This window comes from Neolamprologus multifasciatus, chromosome 11 (genome assembly GCF_963576455.1).
Source record: "Neolamprologus multifasciatus chromosome 11, fNeoMul1.2, whole genome shotgun sequence".
NCBI classification, from domain to species: domain Eukaryota; kingdom Metazoa; phylum Chordata; class Actinopteri; order Cichliformes; family Cichlidae; genus Neolamprologus; species Neolamprologus multifasciatus.
In genome coordinates, this window is record NC_140449.1 from 791,647 (window position 1) to 802,950 (window position 11,304).

Sequence of the window (11,304 nt, forward strand, 5' to 3'; positions counted from 1 at the left end):
ACCCGCCGGAAGTTGTGCCAGTCCGTTGTTCGCCAGCGCCGGTATGCAGATAGTCGCCACAGAGCTGCCCCTGCTTACTCCCCTGGGCAGAAGGTTTGGTTGTCTGCTAAGGACGTTCCCCTCAAGGTGGCATCTCGTAAACTGGCCCCGCTGCTTTGAGGTGGAGCGGGTCCTCACCCCGTCTGCACTGAGATTGAAACTGCCTTCCTCGCTGCGCATTCACCCGACCTTCCACGTCGCCCAGGTCAAGCCAGTGGTCGTGAGTCTGTTGTGCCCTCCTTCCGATCCCCCTCCTCCCGCCCGGCGCATTCTGGACGTGCAGGGCCGGCAGTTCTTGGTGGACTGGGAGGGTTACGGGCCTGTGGGGTGGTCCTGGGTGTCCCGTTCGTTGATTTTGGATCCTGCTTTGCTTTCTGCTTTATACAGGGCTCGGCGCGGGCCGGGGGTGGCTCGGTCGCCGGGGGTCGACCCTTGACGGGGGGGTGGTGTCATGGTCTGAGTAGTTTTCCACGGCATCGGCTCCTCCCCTCTGGGTGGAGTCTTTGTTGTTCCTCACCTGATGGCAATCATACCGGCAGTATTTATGACCTGCGCACACAACTAGTCTTCGCCAGATTATCTGCCAACTTTGGTCAGTTCTCGGCCTCACGTCTGTTTCTTGGTGTATCATCATGTGTACTTACCTTATTCAAGTTTGCAGCTGCCGGAAACCTCTCCCTTTTCAAACTGCCAGTCTCTCCTGCCTGCCTCCCTGCATTGCACGCAGTACCCACCTGGACCTTTGTCTCCTGCCTCCCTCCTCCGAGCAACCTCCACCTGCAAGCACGTAAGGCAGCTCAGTGTAATAATTCTCGGATGCACTTGCAGCACTCTGTGGGATTCCCCTGACTGCTCTCTCCTCTGTTTCAGTGCCCTGGCCAGCCACAGTTTCCCCTGCCCTGTCCCTGCACCCAGTCGTCCCTGCAATCTAGTCATAGTTCTGTTATGGTCATAGTTTCTCTTGCCTCAGACATCTAGTTTACGTTCCTTAATACTAGTCTGAGTTTTCTGTTAACTTCCTAGCCTTGTGAATAAAGACTCTTTTGTTGCACTGGACCTCAAGCCTCCGGTTTTGAAACTGCACTTGAGTCCATCCCATTTCCACAGGCCACTGTGCCATAACAGAATCGAGTTTGAATGAGTCACTCACCAAAGTGAATCGGGTTTTTTGAGTCACTGAGTCAGGAAGGAAGCACAGGAAGGGAGGGGATGAGTAACTCAAATGTGCTGTTAGCATGTTAGCAGAGCAATGCTACTGTGAACTCAGGAGCTATTGTCTTGATGTGAGCTTTCTACTCAGGGTTTTTTCTTCCAGTTCAGAGCAGAAATGTTTTTGTTAAGAAAATGGCTGTTTTTCCACACAATTCTAATTATAAGCTAGATATATTTCTACTAATGAAATTAGTTTGCTAACAGCAACAGGGATGAGTCAGTGGCTGTGTCCCAATTAAGAGACTGCACGCTTGAAGCACGCATTTTGAGTGCGGTTACGTCACCGCCACGCGACGACGGCTGTCCCAATTCTAAGTGTACTTCAAATGCGTACTCCAAATGCGCCGTCGATTTCCCCAAATATCAAGCGTGGTCCGGTGTCGCTACCCGATCTGCACCGGAAACCCGATCAGTACCCCGCATGCGCAAATCTTACGTTACTTCCTCTCTTTGCCAACATTGCGACATTCAATATATTTGAATGATACGGTTAGCGCCCTATTAGCTCCTAGCATTTCTCAACAGCTCTGCCTCCTTTTTGACTACCGGGACATTTAAACAAGGGATAATCCGTATACAAACAAATTCATGCTTTTTTCCTCAACAGAGAGCGTTCCCCGATTGAACAACAGCGCCGTAAAATAAGAAGAATGGCGCCTAATTACAGAGTTAATAATACAGACTTTGTAATATGTCACGTGAAGATTCATGAGCCAGATGAAGTGTTTACTGACAATTGACAGTGATAGCGGATATCATCATCACTATTCCAATCAATCCTCTCCACACAGACAAGCATAAACACACTTGACTATCACTAAATCAAATTTAACACACGTTTTGCAGGGCTCGCAAAATTTCAAAATCCCTGTTAGCCCTTCGGGCAGGGACTCTTCAGTTTTTGGTAGCCCAAAATAAATTTAAGTAGTCCGAATAAAAAAGAGAGCAATTTTTTGATTGATGTTTTGTTTCCTGTTTTGTTTCCTTTACAATATTATACATTAAAGTAAAATATTGTAACGGAAACAAAACATTTATCAAAAAATTGTTGAAACACAAATTACAACATTGTATAAAATTCCAATCATCAACTCAAATACTTGGCTTTCTTAAAATTACTGGTCCCAGTAACAAAGGCGCTTGTCGACTCGGAAAACCAACAACAGACCATTATGTTATTGACATGGGTGCACATTTGCTGTCAAAATAAAAGACGCGCACCAGATAAGAAGTTGCAACGCGCGTTTGCGTACATATAAAAGGCTGTTTTTGTCCGCTAGAGTGGGATTTTCACGGCACATTCTGCACCAAATCTCTGTGCGTTCATCATTTGTTTGAAGCCAGCTCACCTCCTGCAACCACTTTTCTGAGAATACGCGCTTCTTTTGTGGTTCGGACTCCTGACATTTCTTTGGAGGTGGAGGAACACCAAAGTAATTGCTTAAAGGAGCTTGCTTCTTCGACATCTTTAAGAGTTCTAAACAAATGTCTGTCCTCCTCCAGAAAATCCTATGTACGCAAACACGCGTTGCAACTTCTTATCTTGTGCGCGTTTTTTATTTTGACAGCGAATGCGCACCTGCGGGCCACTTATGTGCAGCCCTGGTTATTTAGCTCGTCATATTGCAGCCACAGAAATTCTTTTGTCCATGAAATCATAAAGCTGCACTTTCTTTTTGCCTTATAGTCTGATTTGTCATAACTTTTCTGTTTTGTGGTAAGCTTTGGCTGTCACTTCTTCACCCTGACCTGTCTTATTTGGCTCAGCAGAACTAAAATATATATCCTGCTGCTTTTACACAGGCACTCACATAACACTCAGCGATTCTCTGCGCGATCAACCTCTCACATGTTTAAGCTGCGGGAGATTTCACTTGTCATGTTTGCATAGTAAGCTAACGATTGATAAGACGATGTCAGAGGAATTGGTGCGCAAATTATTGTCACTCACCAATCAGTACTGTCGCTCTCTATACACAGTTCGCGCAATTGCAAAGTAAAAGCAAAAAGGAAGCGCAAATTCAAACGCGATTTCAATATGTCACATATTGACAGTGGCTCACCGATGCCAATGACATAATTGCCCAGCTACATTTCCGAAAGAATGCAAAAGCATTGACATATATTTTTCCTTCCTATGATAGCCCGACGGGCAGGGCAGAGATAGATTTTGGTAGCCCAACTGGAAAAATCGCTAGCCCCGGGACGTCGGGCTAGCGATTTTGCGAGCCCTGTTTTGTAATGACGCTAATTCCGTTTACAATAGGGTTCATTCGCTCGGTCATCAGGTGGCAGTATCCTTGTACACTGAGGAATAAACTGCCATTAAAAGAACAGAAGAAGAAGCATACATCTGCACATGCGCAGTAAGGATCGGGGAGTCCTGATCCGTAACTATCTTTTTATTTTTTGTTTTTGTCTACATTATAAAATGTTTCCAATAATGAAACAATTTAAGAGATTCGTATTATTCTTAACATCTTAACAGATACTCCGGTACGGATCAGGTAGTGACATCCGGTGCACGCTTCGTGGTCCCATATATCCCACAATTCAAAGCGCGGCGATGGGTGTGGATAATTTTGCCGCAAAATACGGCAGAAGGGAGCGGCCGAAGAGTGAACTGTCAAAAGTAAGTACTGAATATGATGTCACTTATTTATGTGTGAATGTTTAATAATGAAGAACATTAAAACATTACTGTTGGCCACACATTGGCAAAGTTATGTGACATTAGTGATGTTTGTACTTTGACCGTTAACTTGGTTTTAAAGCCTCTACTTCAAAATATATATATAGTTGACCTTAATCTTACAGAGAATGTGATGATTTTATGGATAATTAAAGTCAGTCATATATCCACAAACACAACAAGCTGAAAGTCAGTGATGCTGCTCAGTTTGCAGTCCTGAATATCACGGCACAAGCAGGATTCACTGCACTGTTAATGTTAGCTATGTTATATTGCTGCGTCTGTTCGGTGTTGTCTAGCCAAACTGACTTTGACGTGTGTTTGAACAAGCTGATGGTTCACTCGTTAAGGTGAAAGAAAGATGCTTTAATCACAGGAGTCACACATGTGTCCACTGTTCCATCTGGGAACTCTTCTTGTTTAGCACTCGTAATAACACAAAGAAAATCCTCCTCCTCTTGTGCTGTTTTGTAGCAGTGTATACACCTGAGACTGTCACCTGTGTGTCTGTCCTGCACTCTCTCTCTGTTTCTTTCTCTCTGATTGTGGAATAAAAGTATGAACATGTATTTATGATTTACACTTGTGTTTGAATCCTGCAGCTTTTCCATGTGTGACAGCTGCAAGTGTCTAGAGTGAGGACAGACTGAGGGACCCACTGCTGCACATCATCTGTGAGGCTTTGCACCCCTGATGATCCACCAGGACAAACTCAGCAGTGTGTGAGGAAGAGGAGGAGGAAGAGCCAGCAGCAGCTGACAGATGGAGAGAATAGACAGACTGTTCCCTGTTTGTGAAGGACTGCTAGAAAAGTTTAAAAGAACCAATTGTCTGTCCTGAATCAGTCTTATTAGGTAATGTTCAAATAATTTTATCATTCTAGTGTTTTCAGTGTGGGAGAAAGTACTCAGGGCCTTCTAGTTACACACTATGAAAGGCAGCAGCAATGTTCAGAAACCTAAAGTATGTATCAGCAGCAGAATGGACCTAAAAATAAATGTTTGTTTCAGTTCTATGAAGCTTTGAGTATTTTGTATTAGTAGCACTGCTATGTTTGTTGCATCATATTGCTGCAATTGTTTATATGCTTTAGTAAGTTGATCTATAGTGTTACATCATATTCTATAAGGATGTTCTGTGTTTGGATACTTTCTGCCTAGTTTGACCCATTTAGCAGAAGTCAGCCTGTTTAAGGCTCTGATATCTATTCTGTATGACTTAAAGCGGTTATGACATGGTCTGATTTTCTCACCCAATAAAGGAATATTTAATATATCAGTCTACTCTTCATTCTATCAGAAACAGTTATCACAGCTCGTACATTTTCTTTTTACACATATATGTAAGCATTGAGACAAATGTAATGTAATGCCAACATATTAAACGAACAATATTTGTCTCTTATATATATAATACATCTATATATACACTGTCAAAGATACTTGTCTTTGAGTGAAGATTTAAGGTGAGCAGGTGATAGGATATAAAAATAACTGCAACTTGAATCTTTGACCCAGAGTTCAAGCTCACTGCTTTAACACACATATATATATATTAGGGGTGCAACGATACACAAAATTCACGGTTCGGTTCGATATTTTTTCGATACAAAAAATGTTCATGCTTTTTTAATTTGTCATTTATTAAAATTATAAATGTATATTTTAACTCAAAAGTACAGTTTTTAAATTTAATGTGATCTGATCGAGAAATCACTAATCTAGAGAGAGTTTATTACAGAGAAATGGCTCTTTCCAAAATAAAAGCTATCCGGTCGTTAAGTGATGACGTGACGAATCCTACTTCCGGACCTGTTTAATATTATGTATTTTCTTCTATTTAATCTCAAAAAGCTCCTAAAACAGTCAGTGATCACTGTTGACCTCCCTCGGCTTTTATTACCGGTAATCATTTATTTAAGCTCAGTTTTTAAAACCTTAGGATGTAACTACAGCCCAGCCCATGCAGCAGTATATGAATGACTAACCTCGTATTGTGGATGGATTATCTCAGTTGTTCTCCTGGCTGAAGTTTGGTCCTTTTACAGCATCCTGCCATGCGATTACATTTGTTCCTGACCACCGAGAACACTCACGTTAACTTTTATCGAGAGGAAAAAAAGTTAGCTTGTTTATATTATGCTAACATAGCTGTGTCGCTACGGTCACGTAGCACATCATTATATACCAGCTAGCCATACTTCAGTAACCCTACAAACATCACTGCTGTTTAGTTTTCTGTCTTCATTTATGTTGGAAGTGATAACAGAGCTGTATGTTTGAATTTGTTTCCAAAACCCCGAAGTCAGGACATGCTAAATTGTATTTAGACAGAAGCTAGCGAGCTAACTTCCTGCTAACTTCTAACTCTGTTAAATGTCATAAATTCCGTTTTCATGGATGCCTGGATGTTAAAATCAATTGTTACACCTGGTAGAGCAGAACGCTGATCATTTTATTAAAGATGAAAGACTTTATACTGTTTTTCAACTGTCAGTAATGCATAGTGATCGTTTGACATATGGACCTGCAGCGGAGTTTAGGCCCAGACACGGCTAGTGACGTCAGACTTTACGACCGGATACTATACGCTTCTTCTGGGCTATATTCTCAGCAGCATATTAAACATATCAGGTCCCCATAAGGAGTATCATGTGCTAATGGCTGTCTAAATGACTTGGGTAAGGTAGCCTGCGTGCTTGTTGTTTTTGTCTGCTTCCACTTGTCTTTGCACTAGGATGATGTCGGAGTAAAATGTGCAGTCATATTCGTTGTGTTCCCACTAGTGCTGTCAGCGTTAATCTGAAATGACGTTAACGCCACAACACGGCAAATCTCCGTTAACGAGCTACCGCGGATCGCCCCGTGCGTGGGGCTGGACAACCAACATGTTAATGAGCTAACTGCGCTAACGCACTAGTTCCCACCCATGTAATTGAGCATTGCGTGGCACATCCGACATACTGTTTTACTTTTGTCCATGACGCGCTTACCTTCAGGGTCATACGTCACATGAAAACCAAAATAGTTCCAAATGCCAGATCTGAATGAGGGTGGGGGAGGTTCAATTTGCCATGTTGCAAGGAGAGCTTAACTTCTGTCTCGCTAGCTTGCCCTGCGCTCAGTGAATCTGCGTTCGACTACTCCGCCCAGGCTGCACTGTTGAGCACAGATCCACTGAGCGCTCAACACAGACAGCATCGTCAGAAGGAAAGTTGATAAAAATTTTGTATTGTTCGATACATATGCGTACCGAACCGAAAGCACTGTATCGAACGGTTCAATATTGACACGAGTATTGTTGCACCCCTAATATATATATATATATATATATATATATATATATACATACACACACACATAGATAGATTTTTCAATACACATGTCCATATTTATGTTTCCAGATTGTTTGTATAGTGCACTTTCTATACTGTGCTCTTTGTACAGTTTTTATTTAGCTGCTTTTGTCTTGCACTGTCCACTTTTTTGCAATGACAATGCAGATTTTCCACTTGTGGGACAAATAAATGCAGATTTGTTGTGTGTGTGTGTGTGTGTGTGTGTGCGCGTGTGTGTGTGTTTGTGCAACATTGGCATTGGTTTACTCAGATCCAAGGCAAGCCAAACCTCTGTGTTACAACCTACATACAAAAGACACACATTCACAATATATGGGTACACAAGTCCGTTTTATTTCAAAGTGTTTCAAACTTTACAGACCCAGTGTCCATCATCCCTGCATTTAGCACAGGTGAATTTCTGACATGTTGCACAGGTAAACCTGCTGCGATTCCTGTTGCAGCTCTCTTGCACCTGGCACTGTGTTGTCTTTACAGTCCCTGGCACAGCAGCTGCAGCAGCTTCAGCAGCCTGCCTCTGTGCTAATATTTCCTTGTGCTGCATGAATTGGCAACGAAGTTGCTGAGCTAGAAGACTCAGAAACAATCTTTTTTTGCCTTTCCACCCTGTACATGCCTTGTACAAAATGTAGGCATTCCCTGCCGCCAGGTCCAGCATATTGTAGAAAACCACTACTGGCCACCTGCGTGTTGCTGCTCTTACGGAATACATCCGTGCCATTTGGTCCAACACGTCTACACCACACTGTAAAAGCAGAGAGAGAGAGTCATGAGTATATGTTTTTTTTCTATAGGCCCGTATAACACACATCAGAAAACATTGTAGCACTGGTGTAAAATTGTACACACATTCACATACCTTCATGTGGTTATAGTCTGCTATCGTGTTGGGTTTCCTCTTTCTGCCGTCACCGATCGCCACGTCTTGGTGCATGGAACTTAGAACACACACAGTCTTGTTTTTTTTTAGGTGCATAAATTGTCAAGGAGACACTGCCACTTCTAAGCACTGAAGTGGAGAATACCTCTCGCTGTGCAGTGTCTTTTGCAAGTTGAGAAAGTTTACGCCGGACTTTATTCACCGTGCCCAGTAATGTTGTTTTGCGCTGCAGCAGTCTGTGCGATAGTGACAGTGAAGTAAAGAAATTGTCCGTTGTGACATTTCTCCCATCATCCAAAAACAGCTCCATCAGTTTCATGACCACGTTCTCTGCCAGCCTCTCTCCCTCGTGACGACTGGGGTCCTTTCCCAAGTAAAGAGATGCACTGCAGACATATTTGGTGTCCAAGTCCGTGGCCATCCAGAACTTGATCCCAAATTTGTCTGGCTTGGTTGCGATATACTGTGTGAATGGACAACAAACCTTGGTAGGGAACAGCTGTTCATCTATGGTCATGTGTTCTCCTGGAGTGAAACTCTTAGCACAGTTCTCGTTGAAGTGTGTCCAGATGTCGGAGATCGACGCAAATTTGTCTGTTTTTACCCGTTCTGCCCACGTGTCCTTGTCATCAAATCGAAGGTGTTGCATAATTGAAATGAATCTATATCGGGGCATTGTCTCTTTGATTACTGGCACCAGAAATCTTTCTGACCAGCAATCCACAATGGCACCAACAGGACACATGATTGCTCTTACAAACAGGATTGAAATGAATACCATCCCTTCTGAGGAGGTATCAGTGGCCTGCTGGACAAATGAAACCTCTCCTCCATCAGAATCTGCTTCGTCCATTTCCTGAAGCAACAGCCAAAGCCTGTTGCGCGGAGGGGTTCTTCCTGCGTGGCAGTGATACGGAGGCCATCCTGGTGTGCGTTCTCAGAAATGCGAACATGAAATGATTCTCCCGCCTGGGTCGGTCTGCTTTTATGCACAGCACTGTGCTGTAGTCAAGCAATGCCACTCCCTCACATACACAGTGACAATGGAACAATGGAAGGTCTGTGCTGAGAGTCAAGGAACGTGTGAATGTGTGTCTTTTATATTTGCAGGTCAGTCAATGTGTGGGATATTTTGTATAGATACGGCAGGCATTTCTGAAAGTTGTAACACAGAGGTTTGGCCTGACTTGGATCTGAGCAACTCTGAGTGAGCAAAGGCAAATGTGCAAGGCCTCAAGGATAATGGGTGGTTTGCACAACAAAAGCTGGAGGAGAAACAAGCTGACAACCTGTGAAAATCTCAGCAGGATGATTAACACCTCGGGACTTGCACCAGAAAATAAAAAAAACAGTAATTCTGCTGTTGGGTTTAGGGAAGTTACGCAAATTTGCGCAGGTTTAGTAAACCTAGTGATAATGGCAGTCATTGATTCACTTCAAAATATACTGTCAACACATTAATATCAGTCGGATTGGTTTGCTCAGTAATAAATAAAACACTGAAATAAACCAAACATCACAGTTTGGTAGTCTCTCACTAAATCAGTTTGTGATTTAGTCCATATTTACGTTGGAAGTGAGAAATCTTAGTGCGTGTTTGTCTCTAATGCATGCTTTTGTTTATTTTTGAAGGTTTTTTTTTGTGCATTCGGGCTACAGATTGTGCATTTATGTAGGCCGGATAACCTCCTCTGCTGCCTTGCAGAGGATGGATAGCCATATTCTCCTGATTACAATTCATGTAAGCAGACACTCTTTTCTTAATTCTTTTTTCTTCACTTTTTAGACACGACAATAAAGTCACACTCAAGGTTGCAGTAAATAGTAATGATCTGTTGAATTACAGCAATCAGGGCAACAAACTGAGGCCAATAAAACCTCAGAACTGCCCCTCTCCACTGATAGAGTCAGCCCAGTGGATCTCATTTCAGCCTATACAATTACATGCTGTGACAGCCTTGCTAAAACTTTTAATTGCATCCCTCTGACAAATTGACTTTGGGCAAAAAGTCAGATGGTATCAGAGATTTTCACTGCAGTCTCCAGCAGATAATCCTTTGTAAATTTGATCTACACACTCCAAATAGCAAGCAGCACACACAAAGGAGGAGATTTACCCTCCCATTTGCCTTAAGCTCATTACTTTTACCTATCTATATGGTATTGAGAGCACTCCAGATACTGTATCTGGTAAACATATGTCCCATTTGCTATTGCATGTTTTATGATATTTTGTAATTCAATTCAATTTCAATTTTATGTATACAGCACCAAATCACAACATCAGTCGCCTCAAGGCACTTGAAGCGCCTCAAGGCACTTGAAGCGCCTCAAGGCACTTGAGGCGCCTCAAGTGCCAATCATACGACCCCCCTATGAGCAAGCACTTTGGCGACAGCAGGAAGGAAAAAACTCCCTTTTAACAGGAAAAAACCTACGGCAGAACCAGGCTCAGGGAGGGGCCATCTGCTGTGACCGGTTGGGGAGAGAGAAGGAAGACAGGATAAAAGACATGCTGTGGAAGAGAGCCAGAGATGAATAAAAAGTATGATTCAGTGCAGAGTCTATTAACACATAGTGGGTAAGAAAGATGACTGAAGAAAAAAGACTCAATGCATCATGGGAATCCCCCGGCAGCCTACGTCTATTGCAGCATAACTAAGGGAGGATTCAGGGTCACCTGGTCCAGCCCTAACTATATGCTTTAGCAAAAAGGAAAGTTTTAGGCCAAATTTTAAAAGTAGAGATAGTGTCTGTCTCCTGAATCCAAACTGGAAGGTGGTTCCATAGAAGAGGGGCCTGAAAACTGAAGTGCCTCCAATTCTACTTTTAAATACTCTTTTTAGTTTTTACTTGCATATCATTATGAAACCATAATTTTAAAATATCACCTAATGAATGAAAATTCAATTCATTAGAATTCATCTACTGTATATACAGTACATAGTCTGCTGAAACAAAGGTACAAAGACACTGTAAAGAGCTTTACACGTTCAAAGCTAACAACACCAGTGAAGTAAAAATACACTGTAATAAAAGTGATGTAAACCAATGATTGTGCCTTGTGAAGTCATATAAAATAACTGAACTGAATGATCTAAAATGACAAAAGCTATAAATCTA